Below are 13,528 nucleotides of genomic sequence, written 5' to 3'. Positions count from 1 at the left end.
TGGGGCCACTCTTGACTCCATCGATCACGTGAGGGTCGTAGCTAATAATGGTTGGTGAGGTAGTCAATAGTTGACAGTGCGATGTCAGGAAGTGTTCCAGAAGGTGACGCTTTGGGGGACAACTCTATGTATGGGACATGGGACGCGTCTTCTGCTCACAGCCTCGCTCGCACTATGGTGTCCGTGAAGTATTTACCATATTTTACATTCTATTGTAAATGTCTGCCGTTTATATGTGTATATATTTGATGTGTAGAAATGTGAAGTATATTATCATTACTTTTATTTATTTTTAATAGTAGTTACAAATAAAGCTTTGAGACGAAGATTACATAGAGTAACAAAGGCGGTCTTCAGTTAAAGCACTGGCAATTTAGGGGTGAATTGTTGTGATGTTCGTGTTGTGATGTTCGTGTTGTGAGGTTCGTGTTGTGATGTCCGTGTTGTAATGTCCGTGTTATGATGTCCGTGTTGTGATGTTCGTGTTGTGATGTCCGTGTTGTGATGTTAGTGTTGTGATGTTCGTGTTGTGATGTTCGTGTTGTGATGTTAGTGTTGTGATGTCCGTGTTGTAATGTCCGTGTTATGATGTCCGTGTTGTGATGTTCGTGTTGTGATGTCCGTGTTGTGATGTTAGTGTTGTGATGTTCGTGTTGTGATGTTAGTGTTGTGATGTCCGTGTTGTAATGTCCGTGTTATGATGTCCGTGTTGTGATGTTCGTGTTGTGATGTCCGTGTTGTGATGTTCGTGTTGTGATGTTCGTGTTGTGATGTTCGTGTTGTGATGTCCGTGTTGTGATGTCCGTGTTGTAATGTCCGTGTTGTGATGTCCGTGTTGTGATGTTCGTGTTGTGATGTCCGTGTTGTGATGTCCGTGTTGTAATGTCCGTGTTGTGATGTTCGTGTTGTGATGTTCGTGTTGTGATGTCCGTGTTGTGATGTTCGTGTTGTGATGTCCGTGTTGTGATGTCCGTGTTGTAATGTCCGTGTTGTGATGTCCGTGTTGTGATGTCCGTGTTGTGATGTTCGTGTTGTGATGTCCGTGTTGTAATGTCCGTGTTGTGATGTCCGAGTTGTGATGTCCGTGTTGTGATGTCCGTGTTGTAATGTTCGTGTTGTGATGTCCGTGTTGTGATGTCCGTGTTGTAATGTTTGTGTTGTGATGTTAGTGTTGTGATGTCCGTGTTGTGATGTTCGTGTTGTGATGTCCGTGTTGTGATGTTCGTGTTGTGATGTTCGTGTTGTGATGTCCGTGTTGTGATGTTCGTGTTGTGATGTTCGTGTTGTGATGTCCGTGTTGTGATGTCCGTGTTGTGATGTTCGTGTTGTGATGTTCGTGTTGTGATGTCCGTGTTGTGATGTTCGTGTTGTGATGTTAGTGTTGTGATGTCCGTGTTGTGATGTTCGTGTTGTGATGTCCGTGTTGTAATCTTCGTGTTGTGATGTTAGTGTTGTGATGTCCGTGTTGTGATGTTCGTGTTGTGATGTTCGTGTTGTGATCGTGTTGTGATGTCCGTGTTGTGATGTTCGTGTTGTGATGTTCGTGTTGTGATGTCCGTGTTGTGATGTTCGTGTTGTGATGTTAGTGTTGTGATGTCCGTGTTGTAATCTTCGTGTTGTGATGTTAGTGTTGTGATGTCTTTGTTAAATATACCGCAGAGATTTGGAACTCGTTATCATCTCACGTCTTTCCTGCTATTCATGACCTGACTTACTTTTAATTGTATTCTGCAAGGCTCTGTATCTCTTCACCCAGCCATGTCTTTCCTCACCAGTACGACCTGATCCTTGGCCCACACTGATCCTTAGCCCACACTGATCCTTGGCCCACACTGATCCTTAGCTCACACTGATCCTTGGCCCACACTGATCCTTGGCCCACACTGATCCTTGGTCCACACTGATCCTTGGTCCACACTGATCCTTGGCCCACACTGATCCTTGGTCCACACTGATCCTTGGCGCACACTGATCCTTGGTCCACACTGATCCTTGGCCCACACTGATCCTTGGTCCACACCTTTACCAAATGTCTGATGATTATCCTGACACCCACAACCTTACCCCACTAAACCATGGAGTTCTGGTCCTCTTCGTGTTGTGGTCTGCAAGAGATAATCAACATTTTCCACGTATGTCGTCTTGCACATATTGATCACATCGAAGCTAAGACTTTATTATGTGGTGATTCACTATGTATTAATGCTTAATGTTACCTTACAACTATGCACGCCTATATACATGAGTAAATACAAGTACATTTTATTCATTTTACAATTACTTTTGATTTATTTTGTGGTTAAGTAATTGCATTAGTGGCTACTGGATTCCACATTGCTCCTCTCACCGTAGAACACCAGCTTGGATAGCAGGTCGAGCGGGCAAGCAAAGAGAAACTATTGGTCTCCATTGGAATAGAACTAAGAGAAATTAACAGCTGTCATCCACCATTAGAGGCGAAGGGAAGCACTTACGATGGAGAAGTGATCAAGGTATAGATAAAGTGTGTAAACATGGGGGAAGCCTAGCCCCTGCACATTAATATGGAGGACTGGGGAAGTTTGTTTCCACCCTGACTGGCTGCACCTTTCCCCACAACTCGCTCTACTTGATCCGGGGGCCGATGTCTGAACACATGGAGGACTGGTAATGATTAATCAATTTAATCCAACTATAGATCTACATCAGCATCTATTATAAAAGAATGTATCTCCGATGTGTCATAGGTTAAGACCATTCTGTATACATCTTCCTCCTCTACCACTAAATCTACCATCACATGAATTTATTCCATCACAGCAAACGAAATATATAGATATTTTTCTCCCCCTCTCTGTAAATACATTGTGAAGATTTATTCTACCGGTCTTTAAGAAAAAGAAAGATGAATATAAGGCAAACTGCTCTTTGATCGTATCCAGCCCCCAGGGGGTCGAGCAGGGCTGTTCCCTCAGTCATGGAGTGGTCAGACCACTTGAGACTGGTGGGGACTGCATTACATATTGATCATCAGATACATTAAGGTTGTAGCTGGGGAGTGTAATGTTGGGTTTGCATTAGACTTCTCTCATGTGACAGAGTACTTCTGACACGAGTTCCTGCAATTGATGGTTAGCAATCGATATATTTAAGTCTCAAAAACACAAGATGAGTCTTCGATCCATCACTCAATTTACGAAAGAAAAAGTTACACACACACACACACACACACACACACACACATATATATATATATATATATATATATATATATATATATATATATATATATATATATATATATATATATATATATATATATAGGGGAGCCAGTCAAAAAAAAACAAGGAATTTCTAAAATCTTTCATTAAAAACAGTAAGGTTAGGTTAGGTGTGTGTGTGTGTGTGTGTGTGTGTGTGTGTGTGTGTGTAGTCTTATAAGTTCTGGAATCCCGTGTACTGAGCATGGCACGACGACTATGTGGCCTCAAATCTGTTCCTTGTTATTGTTGGGATTCACATGGGGGCAGTTGGGCGTCACGTGACCTCTTGCTCTTAACAACATCTCTGTCATTAATGGAATATTGGCTCTGCTAACAACATGATCAGTGTATGTATCCTGCCACCATGTACCATATGTAATGTATCATTGACCTCTCATGTCACTATGTCCACTTACATACCTCAGTATATATGTCATTTCATTGTATATATGATATTATTGCTATATATTACTCCATCAACCTCTGTATTATCATTAATGATCAGAAGCCATTCTGTATTATGTATGATTCAGGTTAGACTTGTTATGTGTTACACCAATGTTGTTGCCGATGTTACAGTCATTATCAATTACTCTCCTGTAATCATACATCATGTATTAACTGTATTCCAGACCTTCCTCTCCATCTAATGAAGACCTGCCATTCTCGTATGTCCATATATTGTACGTTCTATACTGGCCTCCACCTACCCCCTAGCCATGTACCCTTCACCCATGATGTATTATACCCACTGTACGTTCTATACTGACCTCCACCTACCCCCTAGCCATGTACCCTTCACCCATGATGTATTATACCCACTGTACGTTCTATACTGACCTCCACCTACCCCCTAGCCATGTACCCTTCACCCATGATGTATTATACCCACTGTACGTTCTATACTGGCCTCCACCTACCCCCTAGCCATGTACCCTTCACCCATGATGTATTATACCCACTGTACGTTCTATACTGACCTCCACCTACCCCCTAGCCATGTACCCTTCACCCATGATGTATTATACCCACTGTACGTTCTATACTGGCCTCCACCTACCCCCTAGCCATGTACCCTTCACCCATGATGTATTGTACCCACTGTACGTTCTATACTGGCCTCCACCTACCCCCTAGCCATGTACCCTTCACCCATGATGTATTATACCCACTGTACGTTCTATATATATATATATATATATATATATATATATATATATATATATATATATATATATATATATATATATATTTATCATTTTTATGATATGTGAAGAAACAGATATATTTGTGAGAAATGGAGTGTATACTTCAGTAGTTAGTAGTTATGAACAATCAAATGTGTATCAGGTTACAACTAACGAACAATCAAATGTATATCAGGCTACAGGGTATTAGAGTATGCAAATAGTGAGGGTGCTACATATAACTTAATGGTAATTAGTTATTTGCTGGCTCTTGTGTGGAGGAAAATTACTGTATCTCAAAAGACTGGATGTAGAAGATTATATGCAAAAGCTCACATGTTCTTTCCTCCTGTGTAGTATCCATCTCGTGACATAGGGTGAAAACAGTCATATGTGTCGTGTCCATTTAATGACTTATGTTGCTAGCAATCATACTGTGTTGTATCCATCTAGCAACTTTGGATGTTAGAAATCATACTGTGTCTTCTCTATCTGGTGACTTAGGGTGGCAGCCATCACAGTGTATAGGATTTCCAGCATTTTTCGCAGTGACATCCTTCCTGGTTGAAAGGGTGGCCTGGTATTCCAGTGACCAGAGTGGAAGAATGATTCACAACCACCACCCATCAATAATAATGTTTCCTAAAAGATTCAGTTCGTAGAGGCAGTTGTAATCGTACTTGTCAGCATGTTTCTGTAACAACACCAAAATCATGAAAGTGATAAATCTTGAGTACTGAATAGTTATATCATACATCAGTGAAAATTGTCTTGGATCTTGCAAACACTGGTATTGGCAGACTGTGGAAATTTTACCTAGTGAAATTATGCCTCATAATGAATACCTCACCACAAAACAGATGTCAAAAACCATTGGCATGTATAGTCTCACTTTGCTGCACTTAATGGATTCTTATTTCCTTCATTGTTGGTGATTTGTAGTACACAAGTGAAATATAGTTTGAATCAGATAGCAATTGGTATGTGTTAAAGGTTTTCAAATATTTATATTTTACTGATATATTTTGTATTGACTTCTTATATAATCATTGTTGAAAACCAGACATATCTTATAGTTCCAACGAAACTGTTCCCAATATTAAGGCACAAATGCCTAGGACTGAATTTTAGGGGAAAATTCAGGAAAAGCTGCTCATGGGCAAGAAAATTAATATTAGTACAGACCTCAAATGTAACAATTTCTGTTGTACTGTCATAAGAGTGATGTGTATGGCTGGAAATCCTCCCCTCCAGTTTTTACTTTTCCAAAAGAAAGAACAGAGAAGGGGGCCATGTGAGGATTTTCCCTCTTAGGCTCAGTCCTCTGTTCTTAACGCTACCTCGCTGATGCGGAAAATGACAAATATGTATGAAAATATATATATATATATATATATATATATATATATATATATATATATATATATATATATATATATATATATATGTGTGTGTGTGTGTGTTTTTATCCCTGGGGATAGGGGATTAAGAATACTTCCCACGTATTCCCTGCGTGTCGTAGAAGGCGACTAAAAGGGGAGGGAGCGGGGGGCTGGAAATCCTCCCCTCTCGTTTTTTTTTTAATTTTCCAAAAGAAGGAACAGAGGGGACCAGGTGAGGATATTCCAAAAAAGGCCCAGTCCTCTGTTCTTAACGCTACCTCGCTAACGCGGGAAATGGCGAATAGTTTAAAAGAAAAAAAGATATATATATATATATATATATATATATATATATATATATATATATATATATATATATATATATATTAATGGAACTTCTGGAATAACCACAGTATCCCACCGGTCCAGCACCATCTACTGTACCGTTGGTTCACCACCACCACCCACTGTCCCGCTGGTCCACTGCCCGAACGGTCCACTACCAAGCACTCATCATCCCACTGGTCCACCAACGTCCGCCTATATGGTCCTGGTGGTCCACCACCACCCATCCACAGCCCACTTGCCTACCATCCACACTGCCTGGTCCACCACCTCAAACCACCCACGGATCCATCAATTCAGTTCAGTTCTTATATTCCTAGCTCACACTTATGTACGTACACCTGTAGTGTTACCAGATGTTTGTAGTAGGCATCTACATATTATATAAACAATAGGACATAGAGTATATATAGCTTAACCCCCTAACGATCACCAATCACCTAGTCTTCCTCATCCACCAATCACCCATTCTCCTCCCATCCACCTCTAACCACCAGCTATCCTCTGGTCCAGTACTAGCCACATACGCTCCTACATTCTTAAGCCAACTACTTACCATGAACTTTGAGCAGGTCATTAGACTGAGCACGTAGTTACTGACATTCAAATAAACCTATGAAATCACTATCTAATTTATGATCAACAAGATCAAGAAAACTCCGTATGCTTTTTATTTATAAAACTGAAAGGAAGGTCATGGATTTCCTATACCTTTGAGTCAATATTCAGCTCGGCTCATACCAATGTATGAAGTTTCAAATTCATTGGTTTGTTTTTTATTTTAGATTTCATCTAAATTTGTTTATATTGGATCATGTAATCTTTACTAAATGTCAGACGGAATATAAACGTATAAGATGCCTTAATAGGTAAAGAGCCATCCATGGTTTACTATTGGCAAAGTGAATCCTAGCTTAGGTCACCAGTCAGACATGTTGGAATATATATATATATATATATATATATATATATATATATATATATATATATATATATATATATATTTTTTTTTTTTTTGTCGCTGTCTCCCGCGTTTGCGAGGTAGCGCAAGGAAACAGACGAAAGAAATGGCCCAACCCCTTCCCCCCATACACATGTATATACATACGTCCACACACGCAAATATACATACCTACACAGCTTTCCATGGTTTACCCCAGACGCTTCACATGCCTTGATTCAATCCACTGACAGCACGTCAACCCCGGTATACCACATCGCTCCAATTCACTCTATTCCTTGCCCTCCTTTCACCCTCCTGCATGTTCAGGCCCCGATCACACAAAATCTTTTTCACTCCATCTTTCCACCTCCAATTTGGTCTCCCACTTCTCGTTCCCTCCACCTCCGACACATATATCCTCTTGGTCAATCTTTCCTCACTCATTCTCTCCATGTGCCCAAACCATTTCAAAACACCCTCTTCTGCTCTCTCAACCACGCTCTTTTTATTTCCACACATCTCTCTTACCCTTACGTTACTTACTCGATCAAACCACCTCACACCACACATTGTCCTCAAACATCTCATTTCCAGCACATCCATCCTCCTCCGCACAACTCTATCCATAGCCCACGCCTCACAACCATACAACATTGTTGGAACCACTATTCCTTCAAACATACAACCATACAACATTGTTGGAACCACTATTCCTTCAAACATACAACCATATAACATTGATGGAACCACTATTCCTTCAAACATACCCATTTTTGCTTTCCAAGATAACGTTCTCTCCTTCCATACATTCTTCATCGCTCCCAGAGAGTCCTACATTGTTGTCATGTGGGAAATTCTTGGGTGTAAGGATATGGTGGATATGTGACAGGAATCAAGTGTGGACACGTGGAGTCTGCTCATTATCAGTCTTTTGACTGTTCATTGTCAGTGTATGGAACATTTTGACTGTTCATTGTCAGTGTATGGAACATTTTGACTGTTCGTTGTCAGTGTATGGAGCATTTTGACTGTTCGTTGTCAGTGTATGGAACATTTTGACTGTTCGTTGTCAGTGTATGGAGCATTTTGACTGTTCGTTGTCAGTGTATGGAGCATTTTGACTGTTCGTTGTCAGTGTATGGAGCATTTTGACTGTTCGTTGTCAGTGTATGGAACATTTATGGTTTCTGGACTGGTTGCTGGCAGCGAATTTTCTGGAGTGGTCGCTGGCAGCATGTTCTCTGGAGTGGTCTCTGGCAGTGTTCTCTGGAGTGGTCACAGCAACGTGTTTTCTGTAGTGGTCGCTGGCTGCGTGTTCTTTGGAGAGGTTTCTGGCAGTGTTCTACAGAGTGGTCGCTGGCAGTATGGTCTCTGGAGTGGTTTCTGGCAGCGTGTTCTCTGGAGTGGTTTCTACCTGTGTGTTCTCTGGAGTGGTCGCTGGCAGTGTGTTCTCTGGAGTGGTTTCTGGCAGAGTGTTCTATGGAGTGGTCTGGCAGTGTTTTATGGAGTGGTTGCTGGCAGCATGGTCTCTGGAGTGGTTTCTGGCAGCGTGTTCTCTGGAGTGGTTTCTACCTGTGTGTTCTCTGGAGTGGTCGCTGGCAGTGTGTTCTCTGGAGTGGTTTCTGGCAGTGTTCTATGGAGTGGTCACTGGCAGCGTGTTCTCTGGAATGGTTTCTGGCAGTGTTCTATGGAGTGGTCTCTGGCAGCGTGTTCTGTGGAGTGGTTTCTAACAGTGTGTTCTCTGGAGTGGTCGCTGGCAGAGTCGTCTCTGGAGTGGTTTTTGGCAGTATGTTCTCGAGAGTGGTCGCTGGCAGTGTGGTCTCTGGAGTGGTTTCTAGCAGTGTGTTCTCTTTAGTGGTCGCTGGGAGCGTGGTCTTTGGAGTGGTTTCTGGCAGTGTTCTATGGAGTGGTCTCTGGCAGCGTGTTCTCTGGAGTGGTTTCTACCTGTGTGTTCTCTGGAGTGGTCACTGGCAGTGTGTTCTCTGGAGTGGTTTCTAACAGTATATTCTCGAGAGTGGTCGCTGGCAGCGTGTGCTCTGGAGTGATGATCGCTGGCAGTGTGTGCTCGGGTAAGGTCAGTGGTGCTCAGCCTCAGGTGTTTGCTGGAGTCACATGTGTTTACTATTATTATAAACAATACGATAACACCTGAAGTAAACTGCTGCTGGTGCTGGTGACATTAAACTTCTGCTGGTGACATTAAACTACTGTTGTCTGGCTTGTTCTCACATGGCGGACATAGGAGGGAATATTGCCACTGAGAATAATTAATCGTCATTTAGTAAACAGGTAAATTTGCTGGTAATAATTGATGTTTATTTATGACTTTGATCACTGGACTTTGATGACTGGATCAATATGTATCATATGATGCTCTATGACGTGTCTTGATTAATGAAACACCTAACTCAACCTTCCTCCGTCTTACATAAATAATGTGAGTCTGGTTTGACTTGATGTCTGAGAACATCTGAGAAAATACGTTGTATTATTGATATGAATAACCAAGTAACCTGTGGGTTGACATATTGCCTCTGGGTTGACATATTGCCACTGGGTTGACATATTGCCGCTGGCTTCACGTATATCTGCCACTGGTGTTGACATATTGCCACTGGGTTCACATATATCTGCCACTGGGTTGACATATTACCTCTGGGTTCACGTATTGCTGTCACTGGTGTTGACATATTGCCACTGGGTTCACATATATCTGCCACTGGGTTGACATATTACCTCTGGGTTCATGTATATCTGCCACTGGGTTGACATGTTGCCTTTGGGTTCACGTATTGCTGCCACTGAGTTGACATATTACCACTGGGTTCACGTATATCTGACACTTGGGTTGAGATATTGCCTCTGGGTTCACATATATCTGCCACTTGGTTGACATATTGTCACTGGGTTCATGTATATCTGCTTCTGGGTTGACATATTGCCACTGGGTTCTCATTGACACTATGTCACATTGCCTCTAGATCAACGTATTGCCACTGAGCTAACATATTGCTGCTGATGTTTATTTACCAACATATTTACAGAAGTAGTAAGTGAGAGCGTGGATGTTGAGGATCTAGAGCTAATGGTTATTGTAGACATATCTCCCAAGTTGTGGTAAATACTGTAATAGAATTTCATGATTATTATTGGTTGATTAGGTTGGGGGGCAGAGGCCCCTTTTAGAAGTTAGATAGGTCTGACTGATTTTATTTTTTTTATCTAACACATTCCTTGCACTTTAAGATTATGGTGGGTATGAGTTCCTCAAGAACTTATCCTTTGCCTTATGAAATTAAGATTGCTCAGGTAAAATCTTCGCTTAAAAACAAACTAGCTCAATATATCGAGTAATTTTGTTTTGCACTGGTAGGATAGTATGTAGGGAATATAATCAAAGCTCTGAAGCATGATTTGAGCATGAAATGTATTTCTGTGAATCAGTAAAAAAATATGTAGCATACATAGAAAGTCAACAGAACCTGTGAAAACCTTACTGAATCTTCCTAATAGTCACGATTTATCATATCATAGTTGGTGGATTTTTATGAAGCATTTATGGATCTGGAGAAGGCATATGATAGGGTGGATAGAGATGCTTTGTGAAAGGTTTTAAGAGTATATGGTGTGGGAGGTAAGTTGCTAGAAGCAGTGAAAAGTTTTACCAAGGATGAAGGCATGTGTACAAGTAGGAAGAGAGGAAAGTGATTGGTTCCCGGTGATTGTCAGTCTGCCGCCGGGGTGTGTGATGTCCCCATGGTTGTTTAGTTTGTTTATGGATGGAATGGTTAGGAAGGTAAATGCAGTCTGTTGGGGATGAGAGGGCTTGGGAAGTGGGTCAGTTGTTTGCTGATGATGTGGCACTGGTGGCTGACTCAGGTGAAAAACTGCAGAAATTGGTGACTGTGTTTGAAAAAGTGTGTGAATTGAGAAAGATGAGAACAAATGTGAATAAGAGCAAGCTTATTAGGTTCAGTAGGGTTGAGGGACAAATTAATTGAGATGAAAATTTGAATGGATAAAGATTGGAGGAATTGAAGTGTTTTAGATATCTGGGAGTGGACTTAGCAGGGAATTGAAACATTGAAGTGAAAGTGAGTCACAGGGTGGGGGAGTGGGCGAAGGATCTGGGAGCGATGAAGAATGTGTGGAAAGAATGTTATCTTGGAGAGCAAAAATGGGTATGTTTAATTTGAAGGAATAGTAATTCCAGCAATATCATATGGTTGTGAGGCATGGGCTATAGATAGGGTTGTATGGAAGAGGGTGGATGTGTTGGAAATGAGATGTTAGAGGACAATATGTGGTGTGAGGTGGTTTAATTAAGTGTAATGAAAGGGTAAGAGAGATGTGTGGAAATAAAAAGAGTGTGGTTGAGAGAGCAGAAGAGGGTGTGTTGAAATGGTTTGGACATATGGAGAGAATGAGTGAGGAAAGGTTGACAAAGAGGATATATGTGTCAGAGGTGGAGGGAACAAGAAGTGGGAGACCAAATTGGAGGTGAAAGGATGGAGTGAAAAAGATTTTGAGCGATCGGGGCCTGAACATACAGGAGGTTGAGAGGTGTGCAAGGAATGGAGTGAATTGGAACGATGTGGTATGCTGGGGTTGACATGCTCTCAGTGGACTGGATCAGGGCATGTGAAACCTCCGGGGTAAACCATGGAAAGGTCTGTGGGGTCTGGATTTAGATAGGGAGCTGTGATTTTCAGAGACTGTGTGTGAATGAGTGTGGCCTTTTTTGTCTGTTTTCCTGGTGGGGCGGGGTAGTGCTGGGAATGGATGAAGGCAAGCAAGTATGAATGTGTACATGTGTATATATGTATAAATGTGTATATGTATATGTTTTTATATGTATGTGTATGTGCATTTATGGATATGTATGTGTACATGAGTGAATGGGTCGTTCTTTGTCTGTTTCTTGGTGCTGCCTTGCTGATGCTGGAAACAGCAGTCAAGTATAATGAAAAGGAAAAAAGAAAAAGAAACATACCATATACATGCATGATTATCACAATAAATAGATGGAAGACTAAGTGGCAATTTCTGCCACTGCCCAGCCTTCCCACAAGCAGCCCATCCATTCCTTCCCCAGTGAAGGACCACATTATTGGTAGTGTAGTCTGCAGATAATTCCAACTGCTGATTGAGGTAAAGTTAGGTTTTCATAAATTCTTTTGAACTTTTAGAATTTTTATCTTAACTTTAGGTAATGCCTGCTATTTCTCTGATGTTTATAAAGCTTGCCACTATCACCTTACTTTATATCAGCGGACAATATAATTTGCTTTGGCGCTTTTATTTTGTTCATTAAACATTACATTACAGTTGCAAGAGAAAATTTCTCAGTATTGAAAACTAGTTTTAAAACTTAGCAAAACTGGTAATTTACTCAAAAATATCATCAATTTGTATATCAGAATTTATTTATGTATGGATTTTCATGTTTAGGACTCCGGCAAAAGGTTAGGGATGATGTCAGCTCTCAAGTCTTTCCCACACTCAAAATCCTAAAGCTTATATCCTTTTAGGAGATTATCATACTTAGGTCTTCATTTGCTTTTCCCATCCTCATTACTTTATATTTGCTTGGATTGAATTTTGTCAACCAAATTTCAGATCAACTTGAGTCTGTCTAGGTCCCCTTATAAGCTGATACACTCCTCCTCACGTCTCACTTTCCTCATGACCTTTACATCACCAGCATACTTATTCAGGTAGGATTTCATGTCCTCAGGCAAGTCAGTGATATAGATCAAAGGGTAATCGTCCCAGAACTGAACCTTGTGGCACTCTTCTGGTCACCTCAACCCATTTGGAAACGCTCCTCTGGCATGCATCCTTTGTCTTCCCCCCCCACTTAGGTAATCTTTTGTCCATTGTAGGAGTTTCCCCCCTATTCCTAAATGGTGATCCAGCTTCTTAATCAGCCTTCTATGTGGTATAGTGTCAAGTGTTTTTTGGCATTCCTGTTAAAGATTTTACTCCCAGCCTCCCTTTTTATGTAGGACTAAGATTACTTGCATTTAAAGGGAATATATCAGAAGCCTAAACATGTTAAACTACAATATGCAGACAGGCTTGTGCCAAGGCTTTGTAGTTTCTAGAACAACATTCAGTCTCACGTTATCATGGTTTACTGGACATGATCTCACAGTTGATCAACTTGCTGGGCATTTGCATTTCATTGGTTTAGTTCCAACTCAAATAACGAGAAAGTAAGGTGAACTGGTTAGGTTGAGTGTTTACTGGAACTTGTAGAGTGGCATAAGAGGTTGAGAACTTCTCTTTATCTATCTATCTGTCTTTCTATCTTTCTTTTTTTTTTTAAACTATTCGCCATTTCCCGCGTTAGCAAGGTAGCGCTAAGAACAGAGGACTGGGTCTTTTTTGGAATATCCTCACCTGGTCCCCCCCCCCTGTTCCTTC

The 13,528-nt window shown here is 41.1% G+C and overlaps 1 protein-coding gene across 2 annotated transcripts in view; it reads left to right on the top strand.

Moving 5' to 3' along the window:
• Positions 1 to 9,156: 9,156 nt before the first annotated feature.
• LOC139765273 (zinc-regulated GTPase metalloprotein activator 1-like) overlaps positions 9,157 to 13,528 on the top strand; it is a 69,210-nt gene continuing 64,838 nt past the window's right edge. Inside the window, exon 1 of one of the 2 annotated variants that reach the window (XM_071692628.1) lies at positions 9,157 to 9,388. The gene's annotated coding sequence lies outside the window, so the exon portion shown is untranslated. The remainder of the gene's footprint in view (positions 9,389 to 13,528) is intronic. The other variant, XM_071692630.1, reaches the window with a different exon arrangement.

Source organism: Panulirus ornatus, chromosome 53 (assembly GCF_036320965.1).
Source record: "Panulirus ornatus isolate Po-2019 chromosome 53, ASM3632096v1, whole genome shotgun sequence".
Lineage (NCBI taxonomy): Eukaryota > Metazoa > Arthropoda > Malacostraca > Decapoda > Palinuridae > Panulirus > Panulirus ornatus.
The sequence above is the reverse complement of the archived record's forward strand: the minus strand, read 5'-3'. Positions and strand labels throughout refer to the sequence as shown.